The 25,785-nt window shown below is 51.3% G+C and overlaps 1 long non-coding RNA gene across 1 annotated transcript in view; it reads left to right on the forward strand.

Moving 5' to 3' along the window:
• Positions 1 to 4,495: 4,495 nt before the first annotated feature.
• The window catches only part of LOC138525584 (uncharacterized), a 34,454-nt gene continuing 13,164 nt past the window's right edge, over positions 4,496 to 25,785 (forward strand). Inside the window, exon 1 of the long non-coding RNA XR_011283370.1 lies at positions 4,496 to 4,633. This is a non-coding gene — a long non-coding RNA (uncharacterized lncRNA). The remainder of the gene's footprint in view (positions 4,634 to 25,785) is intronic.

The raw sequence follows: 25,785 nt of genomic DNA on the forward strand, positions 1-25,785 counted from the left end.
ATTTTCAACAAGAGAAAGCCCGAGATCTAGTAGGAGACAGTCACCCACAGCATCCAGACACCAATCTCAAAACACGTCCCGTTACACGACACGGTACGGGAGAAGGCGAGAAGAAAGAAGAGAACACACGAGCAGGAGACATTCCAGACAGAGGATCAGACACCTAGAAAGCTCGCCTCTCAGGAGGCAAGACTCCCACTCATCCTCATCCAGTGGGGACAGAAAAAGGGGATACGTACATGCCATTGGAAACAGCATAGCCACAGAATACAGTCCCACGTTGCTATTACAAATAAACGGGCAAAACAGAGAATTCCTGATTGACACAGGAGCAACAGTTAATGTCATAAATGATGAGACTTATAAACGACTCAGTCACAAGAAATCACTGAAGGAATCAGATACATTAATATACTCGTATGGCTCAAACACGCCCCTCAATTGTCAAGGGATGTTCATGGCACACTGTCAGTACAAAGACAAGAGACAGAAGATCAAAATATACGTCATAAAAGGGGATGTACCAGGTGGCAGCATTCTGAGCTTCAAGTCTGCGATCCAAATGGGACTCATTCAAATCATGTATCAAATAATGTCGGCTTATACTACCAGCCCCAAAGACATGATAAAACAAATGTTTCCCTCTCTTTTTAAGGGGTTAGGCAAATTAAAGGACAAACAAGTGAAATTACACATCAATCCCCAAATAACCCCGACAGCGCAACACTACAGAGGCATACCATTAAACATACAAAAACATGTGGAGGACGAAATTCAGGCATTATTGCAGCAGGACATCATAGAGCCAGCGTCTGGACCAACCCCCTGGGTATCTCCCATTGTACCCGTGCCAAAGAAAGACAACAAAGACAGCATTCGCATTTGCGTGGACATGAGGGCCCCCAACGTAGCCATAGAGCGGGAACGACATCTGGCACCTAGGATGACCGATATGATGCATTTACTGCATGGATCCAAAGTGTTCTCTAAGGTAGACCTGAACAAGGGATATCATCAGCTAGAATTACACCCTACTTCGAGATACATTACCACCTTTTCGACGCATGTGGGTCTCTTCAGATACAAAAGACTCAGCTTTGGAGTATCTTCGGCTGCCGAAATATTCCAAAATGAAATACATCAAGTAATAAAACACATCCCCAACTGTCTAAATTATTCGGACGACATTTTGATCTTCGGCCTCACACAAGAGAGCCACAATGACACACTGAGGAGAGTCTGCATGGCGCTGGAGAATGCCCACCTCACACTCAACCCGGACAAATGTGAAATCAGCAAATCCACTCTCAAATTCTTCGGACACATCTTCTCAAAAGATGGCCTGAAACCAGACCCGGAAAAGGTTCAAGCACTCGTTGAGACTCCCACACCCACGTCAGCTTCAGCAGTACGCTCCTTCCTGGGAATGGCGAGCTACTGCACCCGATACATACAAGATTTCGCCTCAGTAAGCACGCCTCTTCGACTCCTAACAGGGAAACATCAGGAATTCCAGTGGTCGAATGCCTGCGAAGAAGCATTTCAAGAAATCAAGAAAAGAATTGCAACAGCCTCCTGCATGGCTTATTACGACCCTGACTTTGACACAGAACTCACAGTTGATGCGAGCCCAGTCGGACTAGGAGCAATACTCGCACAATCCAGACGTGGTGCCCCACCTGACTCGCCAAGAAGAATTGTAGCCTACGCCAGCCGCAGCTTATCCAAGACAGAATGCGCATACTCCCAGCCCGAAAAGGAGAGCTTAGCAGTAGTGTGGGCGTGCGAGCACTATCATCTATTTCTGTATGGACGACCTTTCACCATAATTACAGATCACCAGGCCCTCACCACCATCTATGGGAAGCCGACTGCGAGAATGCCACCAAGAATCGCCAGATGGGGCCTAAGACTACAAGAGTATTCGTTCAAGATAATACATCGACCAGGCAAAGACAACAACCCCGCCGACTTCCTATCACGCTACCCGCTCCCAGCTCAAGATGAGCGCCAATCTCACAAAGCAAATCAATATCTAAGGTACCTAATCAGCAGCGCACTACCTAAATACATCACCAAGGCACAACTGTTCGAAGCAACCCAAGAGGACGGACTACTCCAGAGAGTACAATCTTGCCTCAAGTCGAACCAATGGCATGTCAAAACAAAAGGGGCATCCGCCTTGTCCACAGAAGAAGAACAACACTTTCGCACATTCAAACTCGTCCGTCATACGCTACCGCATCACCTGAAGGATTACTACTAAAGGAAAACAAAATAGTTATCCCAAAAACCCTACAAGATCAGGTACTGGACATCGCCCATGCAGGACACAGAGGAATAGTGTCGACCAAGAGGCAACTGAGAACCAAGGTATGGTTCCCCTCCATAGACGAGCGAGTAGAACAGCTCCGACGGAAATGCCTAGCATGTCAGACGGTGGCACCGCGCACGTTTCCTGAGCCACTCAAGACATCGGAAATGCCGCTGCAGGTGTGGGATGAAGTAGCCATAGACATGTTTGGCCCGCTGGCAAATGGCAAATACGTGCTAGTGATCATTGATGAAATGTCACGATTCCCCGAAGTCCATCTGGTTCACTCGACCAGCGCACAATCCATCATACCTGCTCTGGACAAAACATTTGCTGACTATGGCATCCCTTCCAGAGTCAAATCGGACAACGGGCCTCCCTTCACGAGCCATGACTTTGCCATGTTCGCAGAACATCTAGGATTTCAACACCACAAAGTTACACCACTGTGGCCACAGGCGAATGGAATGGTAGAACGTTTCATGGGAAACCTCAAACGCACTCTACAAATCTGTTCCAACACAAATGGATCATTCATGCAAGCCATCTGCACCTTACTACGAGAATATCGGAACACACCACATAGTTCAACTGGTGAATGCCCATCAATGCTAATGTTTGGGCGTGTCATCAAAACACGACTTCCACATCACGTGCAAAAGAAGGATGAGTCCACACACACAAAGAGGGCTAGAAGCAAAGATCGAGAAAGTAAGGATAAGATGAAGACGTACACAGATGCCCGAAGACGTGCCCGACCCAACACCATCATCGGCATTGGCGATCAAGTATTAGTACGACAAAAGCAGGTCACTAAGGACATGCCTGCTTTCAAGCCAGATCCCATGATAGTGACCCACATCCAAAGGTCGATGATAACCGCTGCTAGCCCTAATGGCACAATCACCAGAAACTCATCCTTTTTCAAGACTTTTGACAGCACTGACACCACTGTCAGCACCTCAACAACATCGAGAAGTGATTCATCGGACACAAACTCTGACTATCAGGAAGAGGAAAGAGATGCGGATGATAGTGGCAGTGAAAGTGACAACGCACCGGCAAAATCAGCCCCACCGGTGCGCAGCCCATCCAAGAGGGTCATCCGCAGGCCCATTAGATGGATTGAAGAATCCAACTGAATATCATCGAAATGTTTAAGGAGGGGGGAGATGTAATGTCCTACCTCCAGTGCGATTACAGTTTAGAGGAATAGTCCTACATCTATTACAATGAAAGGTGGGCTGCGTCCCACGTGGTGCGAGAGGCGGGGTTACCGCCTCGGCGGCAGTTAGAGAAATAAAGTGAAGCTGTTAACCACGCTCGGTCTCTGCTCCTGTCTTATTGCATGCTCCAGCATATTGCCTTATTTCATGGTACTTTGAATTGCCTATTTGACACATAACAGTTTCAATACTCGTTTTTGCATCTCGTTAGGTGGGGGAGTAGAACATGAGCTCCCATATATTTTCACCATTACCACCATACTGGAAGGCAGCCTATAGAAGTGGGAGGGAGCCAACACCGAAGCAGTAAAGAAAAATAACTGGCTTATCAAGCAACTTTAGGGCGCTAAGTATAGGTTCAGAAATGTAGAGCAGAATAAACTTAACTAACTACGTACATAATTATTTACATATATAATCACAATATGCTTGCAATGTTGAAATGAAACTCGTTACAAAATGGGCACCGCCTTCCACCAGTTTCCAGACTAATAAGTGGGGATCTGCACAAGTAAAAAGCGAAAAAGGACAATAAATAAAAATAACCATAGAGACTGAAATTGTTTGTATTTATGTCAGAACTGTCTAACAAACCCTTTTTGTATGTTATCAAACAGCGGGAGCGCTGCGAAAAGCGGTGTACCGTGATTATATCTGCAAACTGATGCCGCAATATACTGGATATTTGAAGGACTTGATGACTTTTTGATGATTGAATTTGAAGGAATCATTTACTGACGTTCGACTTTCATGAGTGCCGTTGTAACGTCGAAATCTGCTCTGCCGTCGAAAAATGCTTAGGGTGCTACTGCGCATGTGCTGTGTTGGTGCGCGTGCGCAGTAACGACTGTCAGGAAAGCATTTTACGACTGGCAATTTCGCCCAAGATAGCGCATTGCTAGCCCATTTTCCGGCGTTACACGGGCCTGTTAAGAGAACTCCCTCCCTCCCAGGGAGATGCTGAGTGAGAGGGAGGCAAATCCGAGGGGAAGCGAACTGGCAGATAGCCGGAGGAAGCTGGTTCACCGCCTATGTTTACACTCTGCAGAGGCGATACCGTTTGATCCCCTCCCTTTTCCCCTTCAGCTGACAGGTAGGAAAAGGAGCACCTGAGGGTGGGGGGGTGGTTATGCAGAGCATTCGGGTGCTTTTAAACTCGAGTCCCGTTCTGGTTTGTTGTCCCCCATGCCCCCACGCCAGTGTCGCCTTGTCCCCCTGCCAGTGTCTCCCTGTCCCCCCTTCCTCCTGCCAGTGTCTCCCTAACCCCCTTCCCCCTGCCAGTGTCGCCCTGTCCCCCCTTCCCCCTGCCAGTGTCTCCCTGTGCCCCCTGCCAGTGTCTCCCTCTCCCCCCTTCCCCCTGCCAGTGTCTCCCTGTCCCCCCTTCCCACTGCCAGTGTCTCTCTGTGCCCCCTGCCAGTGTCTCCCTGTCCCCCCTGCCCCCTGCCAGTGTCTCCTTGTCCCTCCTGCCCCCAGCCAGTGTCTCCTTGTCCCCCCTGCCCACCGCCAGTGTCTTCCTGTCCCCCCTGCTCCCGCCAGTGTCTCCTTGTCTCAACGCCAGTGTCTCTTTGTCTCCCTGTGCCCCCTGCCAGTGTCCCCCCCACCAGTGTCTTCCTGTCCCCCCTGCCCCCTGCCAGTGTCTTCCTGTCCCAACGCCAGTGTCTCCCTTGTCCCCTGCCAGTGACTTCCTGCCCCCGCCAGTGTCTTCCTGTCCCAAAGCCAGTGTCTCCTTGTCCCCCCCTGCCCCTGCCAGTGTCTCCTTGTCCCCCCTGCCAGTGTCTTCCTGTCTCCTTGTCCCCCCGCCAGTGTCTCCTTGTCCCCCGCCAGTGTCGCCTTGTCCCCCCTGCCTCCCGCCAGTGTCTTCCTGTCCCCCCTTCCCCCGCCAGTATCTCCTTGTCCCCCTGCCAGTGTCTTCCTGTCCCCCCTCCCCCCGCCAGTGTCTTCCTGTCCCCCCTGCCCCGCCAGTGTCTTCCTTGTCCCCCCTGCTCCCTGCCAGTGTCTCCTTGTCCCTCCTGCCCCCAGCCAGTGTCTCCTTGTCCCCCCTGCCCACCGCCAGTGTCTTCCTGTCCCCCCTGCTCCCGCCAGTGTCTCCTTGTCCCCCCTGCCCCCGCCAGTGTCGCCTTGCCCTACTGCCCCCGCAAGTGTCTCCCTGTCCCCCCTGCCCCCGCCAGTATCTCCTTGTCCCCCCTCCGGTGTCTTCCTGTCCCCCCCCAGCTCCCCCGCCAGTGTCTTCCTTTCCCCTCTGCCCCCCGCAAGTGTCTTCTTTTCCCCTCTGTCCCCCGCCAGTGTCTTCCTGTCCCCCCTGCCCCCGCCAGTGTCGCCTTGACCTACTGCCCCCGTGAGTGTCTCCCTGTCCACCCTGCCGCCGCGAGTGTCTCCTTGTCCCCCCTGCCCCCCGCCAGTGTCTTCCTGTCCCCCCTGCCCCCCGCCAGTGTCTTCCTTGTTTCCCTTCTTGTCTTCTCCTCCCACTCTCTCCCCTGCACTATCTTGTAGATAATCACTTGTTTTGTTCCTCTCCTTACCACTTTCCATTCCCCCCCCCTTACCTCCCCTCCTCCCCCCCTCCTCTTGTCACTCTTGCACTGCAACAATTGTTGTCTTTGGGCATAGTAATGTTACTGCTAGTTTTGTCTCCTTTCTCCCCCCCCCCTCACCTCTCCCTTATTGTTCCATGCACTTGTACTATCTGTTATGATTTGATAGTTATTTTTCACATTCTGACCTGTTTCAAGGACCTGTTTGAATGTAATTGTATTCTCCCATGTTCCCACCCTCCTTGAAGCGCTTTGAAACACATTGTGTGTAGGCGCTATACAAATAATCAATGAATCAATATGCTGTCACGTTGAGGGTTCTACTTCCCAGGTGAGGGTAAGCAAGGTGATGTTTAACTTTCCTCTCCCCATGCACATAGTTATAGGCTCTCTACATGAGCAATGCTACATAACTGTTTCCTCAGAGGGGGGCTGGCAGACTCACATAAAATAATAAACTGGCCATCGCCGATGGCTTTTAGAAGTGAAACTATGTCATTTACACTTATACTAACATCATAGCCATTTAAGACCCCCAGTGACCTCAAAAGGGCACTACTATGTGATACGAACTTTGTTAAAGGTACTTATATAGCGCACCGTCACCAACGGAATTGGTCCCCAGGTGCTCTGGCAGATCTGCAAATGAGAATGTGGGATGCGTTAGTAAGGTGAAGAGGGACTAGGATAGTGAGAGGAGTGGTGTACTGTTGGCAGCTTCAACTCGGTATACACCGGGTGCTGAGCTTTGGTGTGGGTATCAGTCAGTCCGCGTGTGCTGTAGGTGCGGCTTATGCATTGTTGCAGTGTGGTGAAGTGTGTGCGGCTTGTGCGAGAGATTGTTGTGTGAGTTTTTTTAGAAAGATACGTATGCAGAGAATTTGAGCTTATATTGGTTAGTGCGTTATATGAAATTTAACATGCTAACATTCACGGTTCTGTTTAAGTGTAGTACTTGCTAATCTACATATTCCGTCAAAGTGTGGCACTTGCTAAGCTTCCCAATAGTTATCTCGATGTAGGGCAGGATGATGATCTCCATTCTAAGTGTGGCACATGGTAACATTCAAGTTCCATCTAGGTGTGGCACGTGCTAACATTCACTTTTTCTATCTCTATGTGATGCAGGCTGAGGTTAAGAATTCCATATAAGTGTGGTATATGTTAACATTGGGAATTATGTTCGTAAGTAATGCAAAACAACATTTACAGTCCAGTCATGCGTAGATTTAGGTCGGAGATCATACATTTCTCTAAATGTGCATGGTGTAAGCCTATGGCGGTGTACTTTAGGGAGAGGTTTGGTAGAGTGGTGGGGGCTTTCTGGAGTAGAGTAATTGCTATACACCCTACCCAAGCCACAATTACAGTTTTAGTTGGTGTCTGTTGACTGCTGGCTTCATTGGCTTCCCCTGTTGACACCTGCAGACATGTCTTGGAGCTGCCATTGTAGGAGCCGCCCTTGTATTTGGGGCCCTTAGCCGAAGGGGCTGCACGGGTAGGGGGCTGCTCTGCGGTGTCCTTGATGAGGGCGTGGTGCGCCAATCAGATCGGGTTGGCATTGAGGGAGGCGGGTAGAGGGATGTTCAGGAAGCGGGTTGGGAAGGGGAGAGGGACCACGCGCTGAATGCGCTCACCGTGCTTTTAAGCACAGGTGCAAAAACGATTTTGGAGGCCACAAGATGGCACGGTCAGGGGGCACCTACCTGATCAGCATCTCACGTCCAGAATTAGGAAAAAGATGTTCATGAAAAGATCCTGTATATCAATGGGAAGGCTGTAAACGGCTACCTTTCACCCTGCGATTGAACCCACATTAGCCCTATGGCAAACAGTTTGGAGCAACACAGTGCAGCTAAGTGAAAAGGGGCATCAGCCCTCAGTAAACATTGGGCTGCTCTATGTTCACATTTAGGGATTCTGGAGAATGTTAGTGCAGCTACCGCACGAAGGGATGAAAGAAAGCACTGCTTCAACATGTGCACAGAATCGCCATCTGCAACACAATCTGTGGGGATTTCATACTTTCTATGCATGTGTTGACTCAGGCTTTCCTTATGGAGTCAAGTGGGGCCTGGTGAGCCTATTGCATTTGTCTACTGCTCGTGTTTGTTTTCCTTTCCTCCTGTTTCATGTCTGCATGTATTTTAGTTTCTTTCCCTGGTGTTGTTAGCTTGTGACAATGGTTTTTTTGTGCTAGACTGCAGGCACCAGTGAGTCATTGATCATTTCCACGGGACTGCTGCTGCTGAAGTGTTTTCACATTGCCCCCCCCCTAACCCCTCTCATGATTAAGTATAGGCTTATATAAAATGGGGACATTGTATTATATATACCAGCACACGAGAGAGAGAGAGTACATGTGTTCGGAGGGCTCCTGCAGGCTGCGAACCGCAGGCCATTCCCCGCCTGCGAATACTACAGGCCCTGCATTCAGCAACAGATAAGTGCTTTTATCTAACAAGTCAGACTATTGGTTAATTTCGGAGTGTTTATTTGGATAGAACGCAAGCAGCGTTCGGGCAAGGCAGCGCTCTCGGGAGGAGCGTTGTGTTCGGGGAGTAACTGAATAGAACGCAAGCAGTGTTTGGGCAATGTAACTCTTAAAGGCATTGGGAAGTGTATGGAGTACAGAGGTGCTCACAGCTGATAGCAACTTCTGATGCACAGTAGCATGAGTGGCGGAGAACCGGCACCACAAATCGACTGCATTTGCATGCTGTAGACCGCCAGTGGGCAGTTTTGGTAGCTTGTCAAGTGTTCTGTTATACTGTTCCGCAACACAAGCTCACACATGCTTTTGATTTCTTTGTAGCGGCGCTCCGCTGGATCAAAACGGCTTGAACATTGGGACCGCAGCTCATGGCAGACGTACCCCGCTGCACGACACAAAGCTAAGTGCCATCTTGTTTCTTTAGTTAATGTGTGTTGGTTGTGAGTTCCAACAACCAACGCATTGCATGTAACCAGTGGGTATATGATTGCAATGTACTAGTGAACCTGTTTAAGGTGTGCCGGTTGTGAGTTCAAACAATCGGCACAATGTGAGTGCGTACCAGTAACGCACCAGAGAATCCTAAAATACAATGTGCCAGGTATCCAAGCAGAATTACTAGGGCCGGAGAAGGCCAGACTAGGCAGGGCTTTGGGGGGCATAGTGTGCTAGTGTGCAGGAGTGGGTGGGCGGAGCATCAGCGATTTCAGGAACCCCAGTAGGGGGGCAACAAGTCAAACCTTTTCCCTGAATCCCCTTACCCATCCATTACCTCTTCCTGATCCTCTATCCGGTTTCCATAATCACCTCTACCTATCCAATCCAGCAGACCCTAACCCTCTTTCCGCGGCGGGTCACGGGGGCCTGAGATTGTGTACAATCCAGGCACCAAGATCCAACGGGGAGGCAGGTGTACGTGCTACCTTCGCCCAAGACCAAGAAACGTGACACCCAGTCACTAAGTAGAGTAACCTGAATTACTCATATGTCCTGTCCCCTTTCCTCCATCCTTGTGGGTGATTCCACCGATCAAGACAACCGGTTGGTGCTGTGACAACCTGCCTCAAGATTAAGAAGAAGCAAGAATGTTCACCAGAACCGCCTGACCAAACGCTGCATCCCACCTGGAACTGGTATCAAGGGAATAGTGCTTACAGAAAGCAGACAAAGTGGCTCAAGTAGCCGCCTTGCTAATGCCTTCTGGAAAGACCTCGTCCGGGAGAGATACATCTTCAGCGCTCTCCAAGTCTAAGGAATGCAATACCCTTTCAGCACCGACGGCGGGTTTGGAAAGAACGCTGGCCGGCAGATTTCCTGGTTCAAATGGAACGGAGAGACCACCTTGGCCAAGAAGTTTGGATGAGTGCCCAAGATTACCTTGTCATTGTGGAAGGTGGTGAAGGGCTTGCACGACAGAGCCTGCAGCTCGCCGACTCTGCTTGCAGAAGTGAGCGCTACCAACAGTATTGCCTTGAGCGTCACCAGCCTGATGTTGACCAAGGCCATTGGCTTGAAAGGTTTATGCTGTAAAGCCGCCAGAACCACGCTGAGGTCCCAGACCGGGTGTATGCCCATGAACCAGAGGAAACCGTCTGGACAACCCCTTGAGGTGAGCCTTAAGCACAGGGGTGGCCGCCAAAAAAATGCGCTCTGGGGAGTTCTTGTAGGCCCCAATGGCCACCAAATAGGTGCGACAGGTATCAACCTGGTCTCCATAGCGAGCCAGATGTGTAGAAAAGGCCAGTACGTCGTCCAGGGTGCAGGTGAGTGGAGTCCATCCCCTTGTCGTGAGCCCAATGGCAGAACCTGGTCCACCTACTCTTGTACTGAGAACACGTGGAGGGCCTCCTGGATGATTTCCCAGTTGTCGTACGAAAACTGGGAGTGGGGCAGTCTCCGCTGATCAGGAGCCAGGCCAAGCGGGCCAGCTGGCTGGGTCCAGGTTCTCCCAACGCCCTGCTGCGTCAGGAAGCCCCTGCAGGGGTGTGGGAAATGGACAGGCCCCTGGGAGCGCAACTGCAGCAGGTCGGAGAACCAAGCCCTCGACAGCCAGTGGGGTGGAGGGGGCGATTAGGAGGAGGCTGCAGTCTACTGAGGCTCAAAATGTGCAGAGGGTCAGCTGGAGCAATGGAGTAGAAAACGGATAGCAACTGCCAGCAGAGTTGGAACGTGTCGCCCAGAGACCCCTGGCCCCACCCCGCCCATGAAGCAAAGAGGGGACACTTGGAATTCAGAGGAGATGCAAATAAGTCCAGATCTGGGAACCTCCATTTCTGGAATAGGGGCAACAAACAGTTGATGTGTAATTCCCATTCGTAGGTGTTTAGCCCCAGGCGGCGGAGATGTTCAGCTTCCGCATTGTTGTCCCCCGGGAGATGGACCGCAGATATCCATGTCCCCTCCAACTGGGTCCCTCCCAGATTGACACTGCCTCCATGCACAGGAGGGGAGAGGGGGTGACGCCCTGCTTGTTCAAGTAGAACATCGTTGTGTAATTGTCGGTCCTGACCAGAACCGCATCGCCCCTGATGACCAGTAGAAAAGCCAGGCCTACCACTTTGAGATGCAGCAGATTGATATGCAGGAGGGCCTCCGTTCTGGACCATGCGCCATGAATCAAATGGCCATCTAGGGTATCCCCCAGCCCGAGAGGGAGGAATCCGTCACTACCAGAGTGGGTTCTGGCTGGGTGAACGGGGCTCCCACTGCCACATTGCACTTCTTTCTTTTCTTGGGAACTATCCCACACCCTTTTTGTATTAGTTGTGAGGTTTGGCAATAGGTTTCTTAGTATAGGCGCTTTTTATTTTATTAAACTTTATTTATTTAGCTTGACAACAGAGAAGAGGCAGAAGCCCAACAGGGGCAGACGTGACAATTGCAGTGCATACAGTCCGATTTCAACATTGTACATTGCTTTGCGGGTATGAGCAGAGGGGCGCAACAACACAGGAGAAATTTGGGTTATCAAAAGTTCAGGCCATGGTGGAGGTGGGAGAAAATGAAGTAAGAGATGCACCATCAGAGTCTGTAGCTATGGAGGCCATATAAGAGCAGAATCTCAGCCATATGTTCCTGGGCCTGGAATGCGTCAGCTGTTGATTAGCCCAGACCTCTTCCGTGTCAATTGCCCAGGTGACTGCCCTAAGCCATTGCGAGTGTGAGGGTGGACCAGGGCGGAGCCAGCATAGTAAGATGCAGTGGACAATGAGTAACATACAGAGGCCCGCTAGCTTTTTGGAGTCGCGACTCAAGTCCGGGAAGTCATGAAAGAGACACAATGCAGGGGATGGAGCGACTGTGCAGTCCAAAATGACAGTCATAGTAGTACATATCTCCTCCCCGTACTGCGCTAGTTTAGGACAGGACCAGATCATGTGTATGTATGTGGCGCTGTCGGTTCCGCACCTGGGGCATCTGGGGGAGTGGTCCTTGGACATGCGGTGCAACTGAATCGGAGTGAGGTGATACATGTGCAGGAATTTGAACTGGATTAATTTGAATCAGGAGTTAAAGGACACATTGTGGGTGCGCGCACACATGAGATTCCAGCGTTGGTCGGACATCACCACCCCCAAGTCCTCTGTCCATTTATGTTTCAGTTTGTCGCAGGGGGGGGGTCGATCTGGCCTGTAGAGGGCGTATAGTCTGGATACCTTCCCCCTAAAGGAGTTGAAGCTGCATAGTTCCGCAACTACTGGGTCGTTGGGAGGTAGCGCAGGGAAGTCAGGGTATGTGATTTTAAGAACTCTGCGGATGAGTATTGGAGCCACGCGGATGGTTTCTGTCTGAGGATGGGTGGAAGATCCGACCACTCAACAAAACCACCACTCTCAAAGATGTCCAGGATTGCCTCGTAGCCTGTTTCAGCCCACCGGTGTATGATGGATGATGGTAAGGTAGGACCCCTGGGAGGAAATTCCACAGTGGTAGATCGCCATGGAATGGATAGGATGTGCCTGATAGCACATCCCTAGCCCACTCTAAAATCTGGAAACTAACATGGTCTAGTGACTCTAACATGATCGGCAATGGGGAGAGAATCAAGGAGCGGACGTCTCGGCCACTGACTGCCATTCTCTCGAGTCTAACATGCGGAGGGGGATCCTGTGTGTTAAACCAGTGTGAGGCGCAGTGGGCCTGCGCCACCAGCCAGTATTTGAGAAAATCTGGGGCACTGAATCCGCCGCTTTACATGGGGGTGGACAATGTTGCAAGTTTTAGTCGGACTGCCCCAGAATGCCACAGATAAGTGTTAATAGTGCGGGTCAACGCTTGGAAAAAGCAGTCTCCCCGGCAACAGGGGCAGATTGATTAACTTATATAAAAGTTGGAGTACGACCATCTTTAGAACCCCCCAATTCGACCAGCCAGGGAAATTGGAACTCTCACCCAGCCAGAAGCCTTTTCAGAGAGTTTTGTGAGTTACTGATAGTTCTCCTGGAGCAATGTCTCAGGACGGCGAGTCACCTCTATACCGAGGTAAATAAATTTCGATTGGGACCAAGTGAACCACATAAGATCGGGAGGGGAACGTGTGCATTCAGAGAGTGGGAACAGGGTGGATTTAGAAACACGCCCAAAGTGGACAATGTCTTCCAGTATCGGGGCAAGGTTGATAGCGGGAGACCGGATATAGAGCTGGGCATCGTTTGCATATAAAGAGATGATATCCGCTTGGCCTGCTGTTCGTAACCCTCTGCGAGCGTGCCACTGGCGCATCTTATCAGCAAACGGTTCCATAGCTATAGCAAAGATTAAGGGGGAAAAGGGGCAGCCCTGCCTCGTACCTCTGGCAATTCGAAATAGGGATGAGCATCTGTCCTCAGTACGGCCCCTAGCCACCGGATCTGAGTAAAGTAGCCCGACCCATGAACGAAAACTGGGCCCAATTTTACATTTTCCGAGGACCCGCCAAAGGTACTTCCAGGACACGGAGTGGAATGCTTTTTGCATGTCCAGTGTAGCAACTACAGCTTGCACGTTCGGGTTAATTCTACTAATAATATCAAGTTCAGAGAGGTGGAGCGCCCTGGAATAAATCCTGCTTTATCGGGGTGAATGATGTGTGACATGAAGGGGGCCAAGCGTAAGGCTAGCAATTTGGCAAAAATGTTGACATCGCAGTTGATTAGTGAGAGGGGACGGTATGAGCCACAGGGGTGGGGGCCTTGCTAGGTTTAAGTAGAACCGTTATTATGGCTTCCCGGAGAGAAGGGGAGAGCCTACCCACTACGCATGCTTCTTCCCATAGGGCCATCAAGTGAGGTATTGGGAGGGATTTGAAGTGTTTGTAAAAATCTACTGGAAGGCTGTCCGAGCCCGGGGATTTACCAGATGACAGCGAATCGATGGCATCTGAGAGCTCCTCCGCAGTAAACGGCCTCTCGAGAGAGCTATTAGTTTCAGAGGAGAGGACCGAAAGGCGAAGGCCGTCTAGGTAAGCATCGATCTCCGCTGTTGGGACGCTCTCATCCTCTGAGTAAAGGGCTTCATAGAATACCAGGAACTTAGTGTTAATATCCTGTGGGAGTGTGGCTAGAGTGCCGTCTGCTCTCTCGATAGTGGGGATGTTGGGGGATCCAAACTCTCGACGGATGAGTCTGGCTAAGAGTCGGCTTGGCCGTTCGCCCTCCCCGTATTTTCTAAAGGAATTTTACCTTGCGTTCCGCATGAGTATGAGACGCATCAAGTTCCGTACCTAAAGACGCGAGGATCTCAGGAGATGGAAGGAGAGCGTATTGGGACTCAAGGGACGCGAGGGCCGACTCACTTTTCCGGATATCTCCTCAGATCGCTTTCAGAATACCACTTTCCTTGGAGATGGCGATACCCCTGATGTAGGCTTTAAATGGCTCCCAAAGGGTGGATTGTGTAGTGACCGAATTAGTGTTGTTTTCAAAAAGTCTTCAATGGCAGTCTCTAGCTCTGAGCTAAAGGCTGTATCGAGCAAGGAGTGTGGTTTCATTTTCCACTGACGAGTTCCATCGTAGTCTGGACCCCAGGAGAGAGAGAGAGACAGTCACCGGGGAGTGGTCGGAAAGAGTTCTAGGGAGAATCGATTGCTGTGAAACGTTTCTTATCAGCATGTCTGATATGAGCCATCTGTCAATCCTAGAATGTGAGTCGTGAACCGGGGAATAGAAGGAGTATGTTTGGGAGTCAGGGTATAAGTCTCCATATGTCTACTATAGTCAGTCGGGGAAGCGATGATAGAATGGTGTAGGCTGCTTTTGAGAGTTGGCGGGGTCTGAAACCCAATCTGTCCAGGTCCACGTCTAGTATTGTATTGAAGTCGCCCCCCACAGTATCGGGACCATAGGGAAGCTGCCTATGAGGGAGGCTAAGTGGAACTCGGGGTCGTCTACATTGGGACCATAGATGTTCAATAACACCAGTTCTTTATTTTGTAGGACACCATGAAGCAATACATATCTACCCAATGGGTCGACCTGCGAAGACTTACCAGTAAATTTGAGGCTTTTATAGATCAGTGTCATAACCCCCCGACTCTGGGCAGAATAGTTGTTGTAATATCTTTGGAGACCCCACCCTTTGGCGAATTTTCCACAGTGTTCAGCATATGCGTGTGTTCCTTGTAAAAGAAGGATTTTCACTTCATGGCGTGCAATTGTAACTGTCGCATTTTCCTATAATTCCCCAGCCCCCGCACATTCCAACTCATGAGTATCACATTATTGTCGCCCATTGGAATAAGAGCACTGCATAGGTTTTGAAGTTCGGAGAGGTGATAACCTAGAGCCTGAAGGCCGGGCTAGATGAGCGAGCCCCCTCTCAGTACGCGACTGACCTGGCATTGGCCCACACTCCGCCTTCTTCATGAACATCAAGCCTTTTTTTACCAATACACCCATCCCAACCCACCCCCACCCACATCCCTCCCCCAATCAGAGGAATGACAACCCCATAACCAAATCCAAACCAATGACATCAACGCCTGGGGGCCTGTGTGCTGGCCTGGCAGCGATACCCTGGGCTGGGGGCTCATGAAGGATAGAGAGGTGCATCAAAAACCGTCAACATGTAGTTTAAGAGGTTACTAATGACGGGGAGATCAAGACATCGTAGAGTCAGAGTGAACTGTAGACACATGACAGAAGGATGGATCTCCTGAGCCCATGGGACGGGGGCGCCCCTCCCGATAGGTGATCAAACGTCAACAAAGTGATGTGGCCATGAACTTTCAACCTGGAAAGTGATTGTCTATGAATTTGGAGGCTTCTTCCGGGATTGTGAAAAAGAAAACCTGGTTAGAGTGTTCATTTTGTAGCTTGGATACAGCATGGAATATTTAACCTCCAGGTCACGCAGCCTCTTCTTGACTGCCAGGAAGGTTTTGCGTTCCTGTTGAACCGCCACTGAGAAGTCTGGGTATAAGTGGATCCTAGAGGACCCCAAGAAAAGATCCCAATTGGCTCTCGCTACCCTAAGGAAGGCGTCACGATCCCGAAAGTTTAGCACCCTGGCTATGATGGTGCGCGGGGGCGCGCCAGGTCTTGGTTTTGCTGATAAAGCTTGATTGGCTCTTTCAATTGCGAACTGTGTCGAGAGCCTGGGAGAATCAAGAAGTGTGAGTAGAGTGCGCTCTATGTAGTCTTCCATGGGTTCCTTGATGCCGTCCTCGGGGACCCCAATTATGTGGAGGTGATTGCTTCTAGAGCGCGATTCGAGGTCCTCATTTTTTTTGGCTACCTCCAGCACGCGTCTAGATAATGAGGAGACTTACGCCCAGAGAGAGCCCAAGTCGTCCTCCGTAGCGCCCACCATCGTTTCAATTTCAGCAACTCGGTTGTCGGTTTTTTCAATGTGCGCTGTGATCGAGGATATGGAGCCATTCATGTCATCCAGTTTGGAGTGCAAAGTGGTGAACCCTTCGCAGATATATTCCAGCATTTTCTGTGATTCTATGGAGTCTGGAGGAGTTGAAGTGGTGGGTTCCGGCTCCGGTGCCTCCTTTGCCTGTTTAGACAGTGTTTTAGTAAACATGTTGATGGAGCTCTGTTTTTTCCCTGCGCCCTTAGTCATGATGTGGACTGGGGGAGAGTCTGCAGACTTGGGAGACCAGTATGTGGAGAGAGTGATCGCAAGGGTGAGTGAGGGTGACTGGATGGGGCCTAGCCGGAACCCAGTTGGTCTGAAGGAGCTTGACCCCTTATTCGCTTGTGGGTGTCCAGTGTATACAGCGACGGCACTGGTTGGCGGCCCGAGTCGCCAGGCCAGTTGGCAAGTATGTAGATGCACAGGGAGCCCGGTGACAGGAATGCCCAGGCGGAACCAACCAGTGATGTTCCAAGTTAGAGCGCAGATCCTGGGGACCTCAGTAGACAAGGGAGCGCTATGGTCCAAGGAGTTTGTGGTCTCTGGCGTATCAGGGAGGTTGCCCAGTAAGCAACTGTGAGACGTCAGGTGATCGAGGTGGGAAAGGGGTCGCTGGGTGGCTAGGGTGAAGAGGACTTGCTGGAGCTCAGTTAGAGCATCACAGTTGCTGGTCGGTGGGAGCTCTCAGTATGCGTGGCTCGGCCACACCAGCGACCGTTCCCCGGGTGTCATGATGCCTACCCCCGGGGACCCAGACCATGTCCAGCAACCCCGGAAGCAGGCATCAAGTTACCCCCAAGCAAGCCCAACAACCCCGCTAGGGGCTATTTGGGTGCAGTCCTGGCGCCCATGGCGCCAGGCTCATATGGAGTCAGTCCTGGCGCCATAGGCGCCAGGCTCATAGATTAAAACTTACCTGATGCAGACCATGCTGCAAACTTACCTGATGCAGACCATGCTGCCTGAGCTCCAAGCCAAACGAGGCTTGGAAGGGACTATTTTACCTAGGGACTATTTTTTACTCGGGTGGGGCTCAGAAGGAATACTTACCTGGGACTACTTTGGAGGCTATTTAAACCACGCTCGAAGAAGAGCACACGCTTCGCGTTATTCTGCATCCAGCAGCGTAACGCTTACCGTGCCTGCAAGTCTGCATCCAGTCTTCTGCCACGCCCGCCTCGAGTTTGGAGCTCCTAGAGAATGGGAGAAAGAAGGAGAAAAGGTTAGAACAAGAGCAATACCTTTGATCCTTACCTGAATTCCCGATCCATCGCGCCTTCGAGCTGGAAGAAAGAAGTTGTTTTATGCGCGCCGCCTCGCCTGCTGCAGTGCCGCGCTGAACTCACCGGATTTCGCCGCATCTTCACATTTCACCGCATCCTCCTGCATGTTCCCACCGCACTCCGGCACCTAAGGAGAAGACAAGAACAGCAAGGTGAGCCAAGGGAATACACAGAAGAATACCCCTATAGACTTACCCCTGATTTTACCACCGGGGTATTATTCTTCTTCACGGGTTGGCGCAGCTTCCACTGCATCCTAGCCGAACCCCGGCCCCTAAGGGGAAACAAAAGGACAGCAAGGTGAAACAAGGGACTAACCAGGGAAACCCTCCTCACCACAAAAGACTTACCTGATTTTACTGCCGGAGGCATTATTCCCCGAGACTTCATACTTTCTCTCAGCGCCTGAATAAGGGAGAAAGCAACAGGTTACATATGGACATAATTTTTTCGAACTGTGTTGGATAATACAAATCCTTACCAGAACATTACCGGTTGCCACGAGGAACTCTTCAGTAGGGTCAAGCTGCAACCTGCAAGGAATCGGACAAGAGTGAAAGTCAGGCATTTGAACTCTTACGGACTACATACTTATGGCGTCTTGCTAGGAATATCAGAATCAATATTGTCCTGGAACTCACCAATTCCTTCGAGCCAGTGAAGTAACTGGTTACCTACGCGCCCCTGCGCTCAATGCAGGATGGAGAGCTCATCTTTTCAAATCATCAGGCGAGACTATAAGAGGGGACATCCAAGGTGATCAGTGGGGAGAACAGCGGGGCGGGGGGATTTACGCTCAACTCCACGGGTGGTTAATTCCCTTTCTCCATTTGCAGAAGAATATTCCTACGGGCCAAGCAAACAAAGCTAAGTGGGCCAGTCCAGTCCGTCATCTCGGCCCTACGCGTCACATTGGTGGAGGTCACAGCAGTCCAGTCCAGATCGACGCCTCTGTGGGAGCCAGGTGAGCGTAACACCGGGTTGTAGGGCGAGTGGGTGGTGTAGATAGTTTAAGCTGTGTGCAACCTGGCCAGACTCCACACGCACTGCATCCGAGTGGCCCCCCCTGTTGAGGTTCGCAAGGCAGGAATTCTGCAGGTGGGCGAGGGTGGAGAAGCCCAGGGATCCAGAGCCCTCTATCAACAAGCTCTATCAGAGCCACCTATTTCTGGGCTATTGCAGAGGGATGGGAGCCTTCACTGTCGCAGTAGCATGAACTGGGATGGGGTTGTTGAGGCTCGATCAGCGCCTGAGCAGGGTGTGATCTTCAATGTGGAGTAAGTATAGGGCCGCCCACCATCAGCGCACCCAGAGGCCAATGACCATTCAGTTGTGCCCCCTATGGCCCAAGTTGGCGGCTCGTGGAGCTCGAACTCCTGTGCAGCCGCGGGAGAAACATAGATTGTGGGGGAGTGAATGAGCACCCCCGCCGCACAGCAGCACCCCCGGCAGGGGCAGGACAGGCCGCAGCGAGGCTCGCAGTGTCCCCAGGGGGGGGGGCAGCCCAGGGAAAACGGAGCCTCAGCTGTGGTTGCCAGATCCAGGCCCACCCGCCCCCAGGGACTCACCGTCTGTGTCGTGGGCTCCGGGTTCCACCCGTCCAGGGCCACAGGAGGGGGGGGCACCCCACCAAGTGTGTAGATGTTAGGAAGGCTGCGGCGGGCGCCCCCCACCAGCACACCGCGGCCCGGAGCAGCGGCAGAGCAGACCCGCTCAGAGCCAGAAGGGTCGAGTGCGGCAGCAGTCCACGCTGCACACCAGAAGCCGCAGGTTCCAAGGGTCGGGGTTCGATGTCGCTGCAACCGTAGCAGCCCCTAGGGAAGCTCTGTACACCCCCCCACCCCTGGGCGCAGAGGATCCGGCTTGATCAGTGCTGTGGAATCCAATTAGGCGGACACAGAGCGCCTCCCCCACAGCAGGCCGCAGATGCCCGGCCCTAGCAGACACTCCCACGGAAGCGTCAGTCGGATCAGGCTGATGCCGACTCCCAGTCCACCAACAGCCGCCCAAAGCTCCGTAACGGAGCCGGCTCTCGTCTCCAGACCCGGCTGATAATTAGACAGGGTGCATGGGAGTAATCTGTTGATGTCCCCTCGGTAGACTACGGCGCACCAACGCTGATTTCCATAAGAATAATGCCTCCCAGCACAGAGCCTTCACTTAGGTGGCCATCTTCACCGAGCGCAACAGCGCCGCCCAGGCCCTTTTTATTTGACACAACGCCATTAGGACTGCCTATTTTCATTTGATGGTCGACGCTTACTCCCATTGTAGATTTAGGTATAGATTAGATGTTTTTCCAACCTGCATACAGTTTAATAAACACCCTTGAACTGTGAGCACTTGTCTGTCTTTACTGTTGACACCATGAGTTCCTTACACTACCCTCAAACAAGCCTGGTTGTTCTTGGGTACTGCAAAAATCCTGTAGTAGAGGTCGGAGCCCATATCTGACTGAGGAACCGGCTCCAACACCGTCATGTCCAAAAGAAGAAGGATCTCCCGCAACAGTGCTGGGGACCCTCTCTGAAGCAGAGGAGAAGAGGGTAGAGGAAAAAGAAGAGGAAGACAGAAGCCAGTGCAGCTGCGAAGAGAGCCAACCGGCCCCCACCAGCGAGCTGTGTTACCTGACCGTCACGTCATTGCTTCTTGGCGTCCGAGGTAGGAGCAGAGGAGGAGGAGCGGAAAAAGCGATGCAAGGTCCTCTGCTGCTTCCTCCTGTGGTCGCTGGGGGATCAGTCAGGCTGCAGAGTATCATGGTCCCTGAACCCCTTTAAGCTGCTGAAGGAGCAGGGTTTGAAGTCGGACCTGCCCTGGGTTTGAGGGAAGGACTTCTGCCCAGGTTTGGTCAGGATGGCCAGGGACTTGGCAGTTTGCGTTGAGGTGTTCTTTACTGTCAGCTTGTCATCGGTGGTCGAATAAAAGAGGTCCGTCCCTTCGAACTGAAGGTTCTCCTTTACATCTAAGGAGCACCTTGTGGCAAGCATCTACGCCGTCCACCTCCTCTAGACCCCCAGGCAGAGGCATCTACTGGCTGTGTCGATGTGCGAGACCAAAGACCCCATGAGGTCCTGCGCAACTGCGCAGGTCTCTGTCAGCCTGGCTTTAATAGAGGCCTGTCTCTCTGGGTGTATGTCGGGCAGGAACTCCCCCGATCTCTCGCCACAGCTTCTAGTTCACCGTGGCTAGAACGGTATCAGCGTTGGCCTGTCGCAAGTGCAGCCCAGCGTTAAGATAACAACATCTCCTGCCGAATAGACTCGAGGGCCCTGTCCTCCTTGGATAGACAGGTAGAGGCGGCCCCTGCTGTGGACGACAACGAGGATGGCTTCGAATACAAAGAGGCTGCCGCCACAATTGAAGAGTGTGGTTGAGGGTGGGAGGCCAGGAGTACTGGTTCCCCATCCAGTAGCCTAAAGCGGCTGTTCATCTGGGCTTTGGCCTGGGGCTTCTCACAGAACTTTTTAGCCACAAAAGGACATCTTTCTGATGGGGAATGCCTGATCGGATTGTGGCGCGTGGGCCAGGACCTCCGCCAACACCCCTGATTCCAATCAGACCAGGAATGAGCAACAGGTATAAGATAGCACCTGCATCCTTAATAGGAATCTGAGCTTCACACACACACAGACAATAAAAGGGAAAAATCACAATTTTAAAGCAAATGCTGGAGGTACCACGTATGCATTATTCACTACCTGCAAAGCAGAATGCTGGATAAATTGCAATAAGGCACGCAAAAAGGATGTAGCTTAACATTCCAAGTCCTGCAGACAAGCACCGGTCAAAGATCTGTCATTTGCTTACAATTTGAAAGCCCCCCCAGCCCCTGCCCACAAGCATCCAGCATGATGAAGGGCAACCCTCTGAAGAGTGGGGCAGGGAACAAAAGTATAAATTGGTCCATCCGTCGTCTGATCATAATCCAACAGTCAGTACACCACACAAAGTTTGCGATGAAGAGTATATCCTGGGTAACAAAGGAGACCGCTTTGCACACTCCCTGAAGAAACACCTGTTGCTCCATAAGTGCTTCAACAAAATTTAGGTCATAATCAGCGTACACCCGGTGAATAGAAATCCAGAACAAAAAAGCAGCCAGTTGAAGCAAAGAACTTTGCCAATTTTCCAACCAGCTCATATATTGTGGACAGATCCAACAATATGAGCCCACTAGGGCAAAGGGCATTCAACAGTCTGAAGAAACTGGCAAATCAAGGGTTAGTAGGCTACCATGCTTTCCTGAACAGGATAGTGAACCGTAGAGATTGACGTTCTAAGCATTACTGATGCAGTATGCAAAACCACACCAAAAAAGCAAGCCTAATGATTTTACCACAGCAACCACACCGACGGCCATACAAGACAGATCTCTACATGGACAGCAATACACCCAGAAGACCAGACTGAAGCATACCAATTTGTAGTCCCAGTCCTTGAATCAAATGTTCTTAGGCAAAGGGAGCTCTGTGGCTCAGGTTGGCGACGGCGGACGGCTGTCCGGTGTTTCTCTTTGATCTCCTCGGCGGTCCCCTTCTCCGGTCGGCAGCCTTTCGTAGGTCTGTCTACCAGGGAGCTTTGGCAAAGATCGGCTTGTGCACAATGGCCCCTTGTAGCTCGGGAAGAGATCTCCTAGCCAGGTCCTCTCTTAGATCAGTTCCTTGAAGGCACAGCAGCTTTCAGATTAGCGAAGGACAGCAGCAGCAGTTCTTCTTCCAGTGGGCTTCAAAGGTAAGCATCAGTTTCAACTTCAGCTTCTGAACTGCGTCAGTTTCGATGTCAGTTTCTACTTCAGCTTCTGAGCGATTTCTAGTAGTGAAAGGCCCCCAGATATACTGTTGATCTCCCATTCATTCTGCTGGGTCACACTCAGGCAACCAATCAATCAGAAGGGCAGTCAGGCAGCCAATCAGGCGCACAGTGCATTCAGGCCATTCTTCTCCATCCAGACACTCACAACACAGAATGTGGATTCGGCCAAGTACCATGCCATTCAGCACTACACACTGCATTCATACCAGTTTTGGGCAGGGCTGTCTCAGTCATTGTGTCAAACGCCAGATACTAGACACCCATAACACAGAGTGCGTATTCGTCACACACTCCATTTACCTAGGTCCCACACCAAGGGCGTACCCACAACATACAGTGATTGGGAAAGCTCCAGCCAGTCTGGCCTGGACTTCCCCCACAACACCATATATGGAACTTCCACCCAACAGCCAGTCAAGGAGAAGGGACAGAGTCAGGGCTTCCTGTGACTTTGGGAAAAGTAAGGTAACAGGCGATAGAAAGCAAGAGGCCATCGGGCCATCTTGTTTCCTAACAGGAAACCACTGATTCCAATGACAGGGCATGGGCATCCCAAAATGGACATTCAACCGTAAATGTGTACGCCCCCTCACCCCCTTTGGTTTGACGGTAGTCCATAGTGCTAAATGCCATCTCCGTGCTTCGTTATCCTTGGTGTCATGAGTCAGTGCTGCACTGCGTGCTTCTGTTCAGTCCTCGGGGCACCTCCCCTGTAGTAGCTCGATCAGAGGCTATCCTGCTATACCCAAGAGGCGCATGTTCCTTGGACACCAAGCACCCCTCGATCCTTCCTGTAGGAACTCCAATAACCTTGACCAGTCTGTGCAGAACCCTCTTGTATGCTCTCACAATATCTCTCTATTTTGGGGCAGTCCCACCTATGTGGCTCCACGTTCCCTCCAACAGAATTTTGATTCCCCCAGGTCAATTTTGTGGAGTCTTTAGGGCGTTGGGTGCCAATGGAAAAGCAGTTTTACCCAGATTTCCCGAATTTGGAGGGATCTCGAGAGCTTGGGAATGCTCACCCATAGTTTCGACCATTCGCTCTTTTCTATTGAGTGTCCCGTGGATAATTTCAATGTTTTCATATATGGCCTCGGAGGGGGATCTTCAACCACTATTAGGTGCACGTATATGGAGGTGACCACCCGCCTGTCGCCGGGATCTATATTCAGGTATTTTTCAAAGGGCGTTAGCTAGCATGTCTCTGCTTGTTTCATGGAGGGCTGGAATAACCAGTGCCTTAGTTGTGCATAGCGAAATCTCTCCCTCTCCCCCAGTTCGAAGTCTGCCGTATATTGATCGAATTGTTTGACCTGGTTCTGTGAAAACATATCTCTGATCTTTTGGCATCCCCCCTGGTGCCATTTGGTGAATGCAGCGGTTTTGTGTCCCGGGGTGAATTGTGGATTGTCCAATAACGGCGTGAATGGTGATGGGTGAGGGGAGATGTGTCCCCTCTTCATTGCTTCATCCTACGCGTTGCCCACTAGAGCCAGAATCTTGCTACAGTACATTCGGGGTGGTTTATCTGGTTTGTGTTTCCATAGTATCTCTTCCAAGTTTTCCCCTGCTACTGATCGGTCCATTGGCCGCCATCTCTTTCCCCTATCTTCAATCTGCCGATCCCCGATAACTCTCATCTGGGCTGCCAGATAGTAGACTTTAAGGTCCGTTTCCCCCAGGCATTTCCATGACTCTAGCAGCCACTCTCGGTACTCTATTGTTCCATAGGAATCTACTCGTCATTTTTTTGCAGAGACCTGAATAGGGCGGGCGGTACCTGGATAGGGCGGGCTGAGAAGTAGTATAACAGTTGGGGTAGGATGACCATTTTTATAACATTTATTTGGCCTAGCAGTGTTATGGGTAGGGGCCCCCATAATTTGCGTTCTGATCCTTTCTAGGAGGGACGGAAAATTTGCTTGATACAGTTGTTCGACCGATTTGGAAGCAGGTCGTCAGTTTCTTTTCAGGTTTGGGGTTATGGGTGCGTGATCTGAGTGCATGATAGTCTCGACCGAGATCCCTGTAGTGTGGCCCAGCAGACTTCTGGAGAGCCACACGTAATCTATCCTCGAGTGCTTGTGGTGAGCATGCCAGTAGAAGGTGTACCCCTCCTGGTATCCCTTCAAACGCCCTCCACGCGTCTACCAAGGCCAGGGTTTCCCTTGTGCCCCCTGTGCTATTTTGGTTCTGTCCTTAGAGGGGTCCCATGCTATGTTAAAATCCCCTTTTAGGATAATTGGCATTGTAAGTGATATACAATTAGTTCTTCCACTGATTGAATGTCACTGTTCATGCTGTTGCTTTGTTTGTGTTCTGTTTCTTCTGGCTGAGGTCAGGTTCTCACCTCCTGGCCCTCAAACACTCCTGGGCTCTTACTCTATGCCCAGGGGAACAAGCAACTCATTAGGCTCACTAAAGGGATTGCAGCGTCTTTGGGCTAGCTTGTCATTACTCTGTCTACCTGGTGTGAAGACTAAACTGCGTGCTAGTGTTGGAAGGGCCTGGCTAGCAGCAGAGTGATGAAGACGTGAGTCTCCGAGCTCTCTCAACCGCCGACAAACATCCTGTAAAATAGCCTGCTATTCTTGTAAACCCTGAGGGGAAAACCATCCCTGTGGAGCGACAAATGAGTGGGGAATATTTGGGCGAAAAACAGAATAAAAAATCAGACCCGCCAGCAATATACAAGCCGCGGAAGAAATCAGCGTGTATTTGAGTTAGGAACGCAAAGATGGCCGCAGACTGAAGCGCGACCCTTGAGAACCAAGTGTATCAAGGAGGAGCCGCCTGGAAACTCAGTTGCACTATAACAGGTCATCGAGCGCATAAAGGGAGGCACCCGAGACCCATAGAACACAGAGAACTTATCTGCCGACCGAGGCGGCCCGGCAGACGCAGAAGCACTAGGTGAAGCACTCAACGCTCCACGTAAAGGGACAACGATCCAAAAGAAATACCTTACCCGTAGACCTGCATGGAGCGCCCAGCCAGTCCAGTGCGGGCGAAGGAACACAGAAGATCGATCACCTGGTGGGGGTGACGCTGCCCCTGCAACAGCACCCTGGAATCCAAACCGTGGACCACCAGTGCTGCCGCCCAGAGTGTCCGTCAGGGGACTGCGGATACAAAGGTGGGGGCCTGCCTGGTGGGCATCAGACGGTGTGAGACGTGTACGGGCTGGCCACCCCAACCACGCTGCGTCCACAAGAGTGCTCACACCTACCAGCGAAAGGAGCAGCCCTAGCCGGCGGGAATCCAAGAGGCCCGAACAAGCATT

Source organism: Ambystoma mexicanum, chromosome 7p (genome assembly GCF_040938575.1).
Source record: "Ambystoma mexicanum isolate Mex_15411 chromosome 7p, UKY_AmexF1_1, whole genome shotgun sequence".
Lineage (NCBI taxonomy): Eukaryota > Metazoa > Chordata > Amphibia > Caudata > Ambystomatidae > Ambystoma > Ambystoma mexicanum.